The sequence below is a fragment of the Fukomys damarensis genome, unplaced genomic scaffold (assembly GCF_012274545.1).
Source record: "Fukomys damarensis isolate Sample0158 unplaced genomic scaffold, DMR_v1.0_HiC HiC_scaffold_39, whole genome shotgun sequence".
NCBI classification, from domain to species: domain Eukaryota; kingdom Metazoa; phylum Chordata; class Mammalia; order Rodentia; family Bathyergidae; genus Fukomys; species Fukomys damarensis.
In genome coordinates this window covers 72,614,975-72,622,521 of record NW_022900951.1, presented here as the reverse complement: position 1 = coordinate 72,622,521, position 7,547 = coordinate 72,614,975, and positions in this window count along the sequence as shown.

Sequence of the window (7,547 nt, the reverse complement as noted above, 5' to 3'; positions counted from 1 at the left end):
ATATTATTGTATTTCTTTATATGCATTTTTAGCATTCCTTACCATTATTATGTCTACTTTTTTGAGTCATTTAATATGATGGTTAATCTTAATTGTGTCAACATTATTGGTTTAAGTTTTGCCCCAGAATATAGTAAAGCACACTTCTTGGTATGTCTGCATGGATTATGGATACTATATATGAACCCTGGCTCCTTCTAGATTTTGGACACGGAGCTACAGGACATAATGTGTGCTCTAGTGGGCTTCAGTCTTGCTTTGGTCTAATTTTTCTCTATTCCTCTTTTTTTCTCTTTTGGAAAGGATGTGTTTGCCATTTATCATTATATCTTGGAATTATATAACTTTTTTATTTGGAAATTTCAATATCCCTCTTTCATTTTTTTTTCCTCAATTTATTGGTGCATTTTAGGTATCCAGTACAGTTACATTCAGCATTGGGATCTTGTACCCCTACATGACAGGTCTTGGTTCTCATTTTTTCCCCTTGTCCCTGCCCTCCCTTCACCCCCTCCTCCAGTCCCCATTTAAGAAAATGAAAAAATGGAATCATATAACTTTTTTAAATAGAGCTTCGCAGGTAATAGTTTGTGTTGAATCCAAGGAAACCCTTTACTTGGGGTTTTTAGCAATACTAAGACTGTTGTGACTTTGGGAAGGGATTGTTGTGTTTTTGGTTGTATGAAGGATAGCTGTACCATGTTAGGTGGAATTATGAACTGGCTAGTGTGCTTATTTGGAAACAAAATATTGATTTAAGGAGAAGTATTTTGGTGTAAAGTTGACAAAGAGTAGGGTGTGATGATTATCCTTTATTGTGTCAATTTAATGGGACTGGAAAATGCCCAAAGAATTAGTGAAGCAGACTTCTTGGTATGTCTAGATATGTCATGAAAATGTGACATTTGGTACTATATATAGTTCCTGGCCCCTTCCTGCCTGGCATTGTTCCCCTACTCTTACTCTTCCAAGTCATCATGATCAAAGTGTCTTTTTTCCATTGTGCTCTTCTTTTGTTCTGCTTGGATCCAGTTTACCCCGCAGTAAATCCCCCCAAACAGTGAGCTAAATCAAGCCTTCCCTCATTTAAGTCATAGATATCAGGTATTTAGACTCAATGATAGAAAAACTGACTAGTACACTCAACAAAGTACCCTAGAGTACTTCAATTCTTGAAAATAGTTCTTTCTGAATCTTTGTATTTTGTTCTTATTTTTTCCAAAATACAAATACTGTTTTCACAACAGTAACACAATTTTAAAATCTTTCAGGTATATATTTATAATCTCCATAATTTTCCCACTTATTAAATTTGATTTACACTATTAAAATATTTTATTGTAACATATAATGTATATATTAATAGGGCATAAAAATGCAAAATTAGATGAATAATCATAAAATGAATTTAAATGTTACTACCATGAAACTCAGGAAATAAAACATTTCCAGTCCCCCTACCTCAAATTTCCCATATGTCCCTTTCTTATTGTAACACCCTTGAAGAAATAAATTCATTTTTGGATGTTCTGACAATTATTTCTGTAGTATTCTTAATAGATTTACTACTTGTACATGTGTCCCTAAAAGTTTTGGTTTAGATTTGTTTTTTGGTACCAGGGATTGAACTTGGAACCTTACGCTTGTAAGACTCTTAAACAGTTTTTATTTTCACACCAGTAGTTGGTGAAAACTGAATCAGCACTTGGTATCACCTTAGAGTCTTAAATTTTGCCAAACAAGTGAGTTTGTTATGGTGCAAATTTGCATTTGTAGATTACATTTGCATTTCCTATAAGGCTGAGCACCTTTTCAAATGTTTATTGGCCATTTGTATATCCTCTTTTTTTTCTTACCTTATTTTTTTAATTGAATTTATTGGTACAATCTAGGTCTACAACACAATTGCATTCATTAATGGGATCCTGTACCTTTACATGACAGGTCTTGGTTCTTATTTTTTCCCCTTGTCCCTGCACTCCCTTCACCCCTTCCTCCCCTCCCCATTTACAAACATTTTATTTCCATATTCTACATTTTCTCATATTTTTTCTTTTCCCTTATTTCCCTTCCCCTACCCTTCCCATTTCCCCTACACCTTTAGCCCTTTTCTTCCAATTTCACATTGTCAATGATACCATTGGGATCTTATGTACTATTATAGTTTTTCACACCAGAGAAACTATTTGGTATTTACACATGTGTGACTTATTTATTTCACTTAAGAGTATATCCTAAATATGTGTCCATTTTCCTATGAATGGATCTAATTTCTCATTCTTTATGGCTGAGTAGTATTCCATTTTATAGAAAAACCACATCTTCTTTATCCAGTTTCCAATTGATGGGCAGATGGGCTGCTTCCAAGTTTTAGCTATTACAAAGTGTGCCACTATAAACATGGATGTGCATATATCTCTGTGGTATGATTCTTTTAAATCTCTTGGACAGATACCCATTAGAGGGGTGGCTGGGTCAAATGGAACCTCTAGAGGTAGCTCTTTGAGATATCTCCATATTGATTTCCATAGTGGTTGCACCAGTCTGCACTCCCACCAATAATGGAGAAGGGTTCCTTTCTCCCCACAACCCTGCCAATATTTGTTATTATGTGATTTCTTGATAGCAGCCATTCTTTGTGGGGTGAGGTGGAATCTCAGTGTTGTTTTCATCTGCATCTCTTGAATGACCAGTGATGTCGAACATTTTTTTCATATATTTACTTGCTGCTTTTACTTCTTTGCCTGAGAAATATCTGTTCATTTCAGATGCCCATTTTTGAATTGCGTCTTTATATTTGGCGGGGCTGATTGTTTTAAGTTCTTTATATATTCTAGATAATAGTCCTTTGTCTGAGGAATAGCTTGTAAAATTTTTTTTCCCACATTGTAGATTTTCTCTTAGTTCTGTTGATGGTTTCTTTTGCAGTGCAGAAGGTCTTCAATAAGATGAGATCCCAGTTGTTGATTCTTTCTGCTAGTTCCCATGCTACTGAGGATTTGTTCATAAAGTCTTTTCTATGACAATGTCTTCAAGAGTTGTGCTTAACTTATCTTCTATCAAGTTTAGAGTTTCTCTTTTAATATTTAGATCTTTAATGCACTTTGATTTTATTTTAGTGCATGGTGAAAGGTAGGGGTCTAGTTTTAATCTTTGGCAGGTTGAGATCCAATTTTCCCAACACCATTTATTAAAGAGGGTGTCTTTCTTCCATTGGGGATGGTCAGCTCCTTTGTCAAAGATGAGGTAGCTGTGTACATCTGAAGTTGTTTTTCTGTCTTCCAATCTTTTCCACTGATTCTCAGGTCTGTTTCTTTGCCAGTACAATGCTGTTTTTATCACAGTGGATTTGTAGTATAGTTTCAGATTGGGAATTGTTATACCCGCTGCCATGTGTCTGTTGCCTAGGAGAGCTTTTGCTATTCTAGGTCTCTTATGGTTCCAAATGAATTTTTGGATTCTCCTTTCTAGTTCTGTGAAGTATAGTGTTGTAATTTCCATTGATATTGCATTGAATCTGTATAGCAGTTTTGGTAGTATGGCCATTTTCACTATGTTGATTCTTCTTGAAAATTTCCTGTTGAAAACAGGAACAAGTACCCCTTTTGTTGTTTGATATTTTCTCTTTCTTATTTGTGTTTTAATATCTTTTGTATATGAACCTATATTCTGTTGTGTGTATACTTTTTTCCATTCTTGGATTAGTTTTACTCACTTAATGGTACATTTTGTTGAAGGAGTTTCTTAATTATAGATAATTAATTCCTCTTACCATATAGCATTATTTTTTGATTCACATTTAAGTAATTCACTTCTATTTCAAGGTCTTGAAGATAAGATCGTATTATCGGGAAGCTTTATTGTTTTTCTTTTCACATTTAGGTTTACAATTATTTCTCCAGTTCTGGTTGTTTTCTTTATATGTAGCTATTGAGTTTCTTCTCTAGTTATTGTATAGAGTTACTTTTCTAGGAACTGTGTTTAATACTATATGCTTGCCTTCTTGCTTTTTATCATTTCTCCATCATTATAGGTAATTTAGTATAAAAAATTAATTTTCCTACTTCCAGGTGAAATGTCAGATTTGTTACTAGTCATTTATATGCAACTTGGATATGTTTTCATTTATTAGCTAAAGTCTTGTTAAATAAATAGCCCATTTCCTTTTTACAAGGTACTTCCTTTTAATTTAAAGAAGGAAAAGTTGTTACCAACTGAAAATTATTATTTAAAATTCTGCACAAAAGGAAATTTCATTCAGGTGCCAAGTGTGACTAATGATATTTGGGATTGTTAATTTTTATATGGGGGAAGAGATGTAGCACCCAAACCTGCTAGATATCTAAAATGTGTTTGTGTTCTCTAAAATCAAAGTGTGAATTATAGAAACAATTGAGTTTATAAGTAGGAAAAATTTATTGAGGGAAAGAAAGCTTCTGTCTAAAAGAGACAGGAGGGTGGCCCGAAAGTTGGCTGTCCACCACCCCATTTTTCAAAGAGGTTTTATACAGCAAAGCCATGGAATGAGGTCGGTACAAAGTGTGACAAAACTATAAGACCCAATGGAAAATTACAAGGTGGGTTTGAGGTGGGGCAAAACCATGACCAATAAATAAGATTACAAGTACAGTCACCCAGGTAATGTGAATTAAATGGGGGTCAAATGGGGGAAAAAGTTACATAGCAACCATAAAAGCATTTTCAGTAAGGTTGAGGTCAGGGATATTTTCTGGAAAGGCTGGCCTAAGACCTTGCCCCCCACAGGGGATTAATACCTGTTTAGAGTATCAATCACTGCTATTTATCTGCAAGGGAAGCACAAGGGTATAGTAGTTTCTCTCCTTTTACAATCCTGGCCTTTGGTAAAAGTGTCTTGATTGTCCTCCTATTAGCTACTTGCTGTATTGGTTCTTTGAGGGCTGGCTATTTGAGGGTGGCCTTGTCTGACTAAGAGATATCTAAATAAGTTACTTATCTGCACTATTTTGAGCTTTCACAGGACCACATGTCTAAATTTCAAACAAAATGATTCTTATAATTGGTACTGAACTACTAACCTAATGGCTGTTATATTTTGTGAATGCTTTTAATAAATAAATTACAGCATAAAAATCTTCTCCATGTGCCTATTTGCCCACTCATTTAACCAATAGTTATTATTATACTAATAACTTTACGTTGACATTGTCTTAAACAGAAAGTATCACTATACAGGAATATTGAATACATTAAGTATTATATTAAATATGCATTTTCAAATTTTACAGTTGAAGAGTGTTGGCTCGATTATCTTTTTTTGCTCTGTTTTGTTTTGATTATGTAAAAACTGTCACATCCAAATATCTATTCCATTTCACAAAGTGGCAGAGATTCCCTGTAACATCCTCTATACCATTTGTGCATGCAATTGATTGCAGCTGTATCCAGAAGAAATGGAATAGAAGTCTTGTTGAATCTGATTCCAAGAAATAGATTAAGGGGAAAAAATGAGAACCAAGACCTGTCATGTAAAGGTACAAGATCCCTATAATGAATGTAATTGTACTGTATACCTAAAATGTACCAATAAACTCAATAAAAGAAAAAAAGAAATAGATTAAATTTGGAAACATATCATTGATGGGCAATTAAAGTTCAGAAACATGGGATTTGTTAATTTAAAGTTAGAAAGCAAAGATAAGAGACTTCAGTCTAATTCAACAATGTACCTTGATCGCCTCTTTTTGAGGCTGTTTTTGTTTTTTTCTTTTTTTTCTCTCTCCAGTCAGAGGAAATCTGCTATGAATCACTGTGCTGTCAGAAATCCATGCCCATTCAAATTGACGAAGGCACTGGCAATATGATTCTCTTGGATGTCAGTTGAGTCTAGATGGATATCCTGGAAGTTTCTCAGAGGAATCTAACAAATACTTGGCAAAGTAGTCACCATTTCTAACAGATTTCATCCTCACCATTCTGTCAGATGGAGAAACATATAAATACCAACTGGGTGTGTTGAACACCAGAGCTTCAGAGCTGGCAGAATCACACACATTTGTGGGATAATATTGAGATGAACTTGCAACCATCATCAAAAAGCTGCAATCAACACTGGAATCATGGGAACACATTTTTATACAGACAGCAGCATGTCAAAATAAAAACCCATTGCTAGAGGCCAATGGAGAAAATGTATGAATAAAAAGGACTGGAGAATTGGTTAAGGTACATTTGTAAATAAAAAACAAAGTATTAAGTGTTGCACATGTACACCATTGCACTGATCTTCTTTTCTGCATCCTAATGCAGAATAGAATAGTGAATAGCTTTTCAGCAAATGGCCTGCTTTTGTTTTCTTAACAGCTTACTTCTGTTTTTTTCCACCAGTACTCCAGCTATTTTTCAAGGCCAAGTTTGCATAACAAAATATAATTATATTTTTCCCTGAAATCTGTGATAATGTGACTTCTGTGGATTGACCCTTGTGTCAGGGACAAAGAACAGTAGTACTATGGGCATCTGAAGACAATCAAAGCTAGCTGTAAAAAATAGTTCATTTCCAGAATGTGTCTTCTATAGCTGTTCTAGCATATTTCAAAGCAAAACAGGGAATTTAGGTTAATATTTAGATAATTAGATAACACAACTCTTAGAAACCTACTTCTGCCTGAAGTGCTTGCCTAAATCAAAAGAAATTGATTTTTGATCTGAGTTGTTCATCAAAGTGATTCAACTCTACATTGAATTTATTTTTATTCCCCACAAAAATCTCTGCCCTCTCTTTTATTCCCTTTAATTTTCACCGATTTCTTCATTGTTAAGCACTTTTACTTTACTGGTCGCTCTTACCAAAAATACATACTGAAGATATTTAAGTGTAAAAAGCTCAGTTTTTGTATGTTTAATTGAGGTCTTATTAAAAAAATCTTTTAAAAATTAATTTGTCCTTTAAATCAGTTATTTCTGAAGAAACTTCCCTAATTTTGTATAAATGCTGAAATTCATGTGTGATCCTACTGTTCTTATATATTGAGATTATTTATTTGAAATCTAATGCAATGTGTTCCAGTATATTATAATTCTGTTAAATATAGAAATGGCAGTAACCAAGCTTAAGAAGGTAAATAAGCTAAATTTTTCTATTTATTACATAATAATGAAACTGTAGTATATCACAAAACTGAAGCATATCATATTAATGAGAATGTTTTCTAAATTAATATATAGCAATGAAATAGTAAATATTTAAGATTAACAGTCTGGAAAATATAAAACACTATTAGATTAAGAACACATTTGTTTGGTACAACAAAATCTCAAAGAAAATGAGTACATGTAGATAATAAACAGCTTAAGAAAAATAAATTAAAAAGGAGACACTACTTTCTACAGTAAGTAGAAAATAGCTGTTGAATAAGTTAATCAAAATTAGGAAATATAATTTTTTGTAATATTTAGGCATTATAGAAAATATTAAAATGTTATGTAGAAATAAAAATTCACTCTTATCTGGACTTCATCTTAGATTATATATTACAATTAAACATTCTAGATGTTATATGTGTAAT